General features: G+C 32.6%; 2 non-coding genes across 2 annotated transcripts; one reads left to right on the top strand and one right to left on the bottom strand.

Moving 5' to 3' along the window:
* Window positions 1–654: 654 nt before the first annotated feature.
* Window positions 655–727, top strand: TRNAT-UGU (transfer RNA threonine (anticodon UGU)). The gene has a single exon. It is a non-coding gene; the product is annotated as a tRNA-Thr (tRNA).
* A 1,255-nt stretch (window positions 728–1,982) lies between these two features.
* TRNAS-GGA (transfer RNA serine (anticodon GGA)) lies at window positions 1,983–2,069 on the bottom strand. The gene has a single exon. It is a non-coding gene; the product is annotated as a tRNA-Ser (tRNA).
* Between the last annotated feature and the right edge of the window lie 2,931 nt (window positions 2,070–5,000).

Raw genomic sequence — 5,000 nt, 5'->3', positions numbered from 1 at the left:
TCGAATCGTGTTTACTCCTATTTTTTTTTATTGTTTATCTCATTTCATCTCTATCGGAGATCTAGTGTTGGTCCAATCAGAAATGATTCTAACATTTCTGTATCCGCAATTCAATATAGATGTATATATACCAATATATATTATACACGCCCTCCTTTCTTTTCTATCATTTTTCTCGTGTAATTTGAAATACTCGAACGGTCGATTCTTTCTTTTTTTTTCGTCTTATCTTCTATTTTTCTGACTGAAAACAGAGGAATCTTTCATTATGATCTGGATTGCATTTATCTCGATTACACCCTTCTCTTTCTTCTTTCTCATTTTCTTCTTCTCCTTTTCATTTCCTTAAAGCAGACCCTCTAGAACATAACTCAAAATGACTAAAAAAAAGTAAATTTATTAATACTTTAATATTAAAATATTAATTAATAATTAATTCAATTTATAATTGATCTAATTAGAATTATTAGATTATTTTTAGAATATTAATCGTTATGTTCTATAATCTATTCATTCAAATATTTATTTGAAATTCTATTCTATATTTATATTCATTAGATTTCTATTCATTATGAAAACTAAGAATGAACAGTTAATAATTAAGATCCCAGTAGTTTACTAAATTCCTATATATGTACAATTTTTGTTATGTGAGCCCGCTTAGCTCAGAGGTTAGAGCATCGCATTTGTAATGCGATGGTCATCGGTTCGATTCCGATAGCAGGCTTTTCTTTATTTGTTTGATTTTTTACATAACATAATTGATAATGTGAAATCAAAGAATATTGAAAAGGCTTCTTTCCCCTTTTTTCCAAGAGTCACCGATCTACTGTGTCGTAGGAACCTACAATTAGAAATTAGAGGAGCTCGATCTCGGTATAACAAATCAAGAAAAGAATCTTTAGTTTTTTTTAGACATATACAAATACAATAAGGTCCGGATATTTATACAATTCATCTAATTATTCTTTGTGGTACAATACTTTAGTAGATTTCGCTTTATTTATTATCATTTAGTTTAGTTTTAATTTATGAAATTTCAATAAAATAAGGAGTCTTTATGTCGCGTTACAGAGGGCCTCGTTTCAAAAAAATACGCCGTCTGGGGGCTTTACCGGGACTAACTAGTAAAAGGCCTAAAGCCGGAAGCGATCTTAGAAACCAATCACGTTCCAGTAAAAAATCTCAATATCGTATTCGTTTAGAAGAAAAACAAAAATTGCGTTTTCATTATGGTCTTACAGAACGACAATTACTTAAATACGTTCGTATTGCCGGAAAAGCCAAAGGGTCAACAGGTCAGGTTTTACTACAATTACTTGAAATGCGTTTGGATAACATCCTTTTTCGATTGGGTATGGCTTCAACTATTCCCCAAGCCCGCCAATTAGTTAACCATAGACATATTTTAGTTAATGGTCGTATAGTAGATATACCAAGTTATCGCTGCAAACCCCACGATATTATTACAGCGAGGGATGAACAAAAATCTAGAGCTCTGATTCAAAATTATCTTGATTCATCCCCCCGCGAGGAATTGCCAAAACATTTGACCCTTCAACCATTCCAATATAAAGGATTAGTCAATCAAATAATAGATAGTCAATGGGTCGGTTTGAAAATAAATGAATTGCTGGTTGTAGAATATTATTCTCGTCAGACTTAAACCTAATTAAAATAAAACAATAAAACAAGGGTTCGGACAATTTTTCCCTTTTCGCCTAAGCAAAAAGACCCATCAAAGTAAGGAGTTTGATACGGGGATTTTTCTCCCATTCATGGATCACGGATCGGTAGGGAGATTCTCATTCCCTGTTGTCTACTCTTTCCAGTATGTTATTTTCTGTACTGCGGAACATAGGAATAAAGAATCTATATCAAAATAAAAGAAAGGTCTAACTTAACCGTTGGAATAATGGTATCCATTGTTATTTGCTTTGATACATTGCTGTTAATAAGATTGGTGAATTAGGTGAAAGGTACGGAAAGAGAGGGATTCGAACCCTCGGTAAACAAAAGCCTACATAGCAGTTCCAATGCTACGCCTTGAACCACTCGGCCATCTCTCCTACATAATGATTATGGCCCAGAAACCGAGTGAATAGTGAGTCATTCATATTAGATTTTTTGATAGGTACGTACAGTCAATTCTAACTATAAAAAAATATAGAAAACTTTTCATCAAAGAAAAACCCTTCCTTCAAGGGGGGGATAAAAATAATTTTTTTTTGTGAAAAACTGTTAAAAAAAGATATATATCTATTCATTTCATTCTTGCGAAGACGGCGCTCCCATCTTTTTCCAATAGTTATTCTTTTTACTTACAATATTTATACCAAATTAAATCAATGAATTAGAACGAATCAATTGATCTATTTTTTTTTTTATTTTTATGTTATTTCGTACTGTACAATTTCTTTGTTTGTGGGATCATTTTCCCACAAGAGGTAAGTAAAAGAAATTATAGAATGGATTGCTACCTATGCCCAGATCTCGGATAAATGGAAATTTTATTGATAAGACCTTTTCAATTGTAGCCAATATCTTATTACGAATAATTCCGACAACTTCAGGAGAAAAAGAGGCATTCACCTATTACAGAGATGGTGCGATTTGATGTTTTTTTCTTTACCGATTTCAGTCTTCGGAGAAAGATACATTATTTGGGAGAGAAATAAAAAGATTATTGAAATAAATCTACGCTTATTGTGAAGGTGAAGTTTGTAAATAAAACAATTCCTTCTGTCGTGTATCCCCGATTAATGCAGCCTCAGATGCTTCAATTTTAGATTCTAGTATTGAGCGAAAGGTTACACCTATGGGTTAGGTCAACCCTACTTCACTAGTACCAATAGGCAGCATAGGGAAAGAAGCACTACGCCTAGGAATCAACAATACGAAAACTTTGTTATAAATTATACCTTTTCTTTATCGGAATCGGGATTAACAAGAATGGTTGGTACAACAAATATCCATCTCGTTCGTATTTTGGATACCCGTATAACCATCGAAGACTGTTGAAGTGACTAATTCCCGGAAATTAAGGGGTGTTAAGAACAAAGAAATTGTTAGAGTTATCATTTTTATTTAGTACCAAGATACTTGATGTTAAGAAAAGATCTTTTACAGGAAGGTTGGTTAGAGATTTCTTGTAAAAACACTAGCCCCGTTCGGTTCATAATGAAATTATTTCAATCTTTTTTGATGATTCCATGTATTATTCTCATTATGCACATAAAAAGGGAGGAGCCGTATGAGATGAAAATCTCACGTACGGTTCTGGAACGGAGATTCTTTGAATCGAAGACGACCGCAACGGATGTCGGCTCAATCCGAAGGAAATTATGCGGAAGCTTTACAGAATTATTATGAAGCTATGCGACTAGAAATTGATCCCTATGATAGAAGTTATATACTCTATAACATAGGTCTTATCCACACAAGGAACGGAGAACATACGAAAGCTTTGGAATATTATTTTAGGGCACTAGAACGAAACCCGTTCTTACCACAAGCTTTAAATAATATGGCCGTGATCTGTCATTACGTGCGACTATCTCCACTATAGAAAGAAAAAAAGGAAAGAAAGAGCAAATCCGCTAATAAATACTAGAAAATAGGCTTTCTACATATCATATCTATCGTGTCCAAAACAACGATTTTTATCAGCTGTAGCAAAGAAAAAGAAAGAAACTTCATAGAAGTCCAAATAGGAAGAAATAGGTATGCCTAGATCCTTTAGTCTATGGATAAAGAAAGGATCTAATTGATAGAAAGAATAAGCACCGTAAAGATCAATTAGTGAGGTTTTGGGCCGATACAATAAGAACTGCTTACTTATGTCACGATATGAGATAAAAGTTAGGAATCAACTTATGTAATAGAGTCGATCCCCTAAGGTATTGAGCAGCGGTGTAGAATCAGATCCCAAAGATAGTAAGTCTTTTCTTTCTTATGAAAGAAAGTCTTTTTCAAAGATTCTATAGAAATTTATATATGAAACCGAGATAGTTACCTTTTAGAAAATTCTAATGATAGTGAAAATGCCTATGCTTTATTCTTCTGAAGGTGGGAAAAAAGATAAAACTAAAACTGATTAAATTATTAATCAAAATTAAAGTTTGAAACTCATGCAATTAATCTCTTTTGGTTAACTCGAGAAAAAAAATGAGATAGATCTATGAGAAATCTCATTCAATTATTCAATTATATAATTATATATTATGGTAGATTAAAAAATGGGACACCAAAAGAATTGACTGCTGAGCCGTATGAGTAGGAAACTCTCAAGTACGGTTCTAAGGGAAGGAATTTAACTGCCTATTCCGACCGGGGAGAACAGGCCATTCGACAGGGAGATTCTGAAATTGCAGAGGCTTGGTTCGATCAAGCCGCTGAGTATTGGAAACAAGCTATAGCGCTTACTCCAGGTAATTATATTGAAGCACAGAATTGGTTGAAGATCACAAGGCGTTTCGAATAAGAGCGCTCTGTTTATTTCTTATTTTATTTAGTATTATTTAGAATTTTTATATTTTTCTATTTACTCTTTATAATAATCTTTATATTTATAATAAAATAAGAAATTCTATTTGTTATAATAAAATTGTTTTGTAAAATAGTTTTGTTTGTTGTCCCCATCAGTCAAATAAAACGGTTCTCTGGAAAGAACCAATCAAAGAATTTCATTATATCCCTTCTAAGATCGTTTTTTTCTATTTCGTCCGGTATTTCGTAGGAATAACCGATACACAGATAGAGTAGAGAATCCATTTTTTTTTATTCCTATTAAAACTAATAAAAGAGGCTTTCGAATGACTAAATATCAATACTGGAATGTCTCTTAGTTTAGTAATGACTAATGACTGCTTGCGCGATTTGGAATAGAGTAAAGTAATAAGTAAAATGTTCTATGTAAGACATAAAGTAGTTCTATTTAGGAACTTATAATTGAGATATGAATATACTGAGTTGCACAAAAAAATTGTTTTTGCGTCAAT

This window comes from Corylus avellana, unplaced genomic scaffold, assembly GCF_965113065.1.
Source record: "Corylus avellana unplaced genomic scaffold, dhCorAvel1.hap1.2 HAP1_SCAFFOLD_255, whole genome shotgun sequence".
Classification (NCBI taxonomy): domain Eukaryota; kingdom Viridiplantae; phylum Streptophyta; class Magnoliopsida; order Fagales; family Betulaceae; genus Corylus; species Corylus avellana.
Note: the sequence above shows the minus strand (reverse complement) of the source record. Positions and strands in the feature narration are given on the sequence as shown.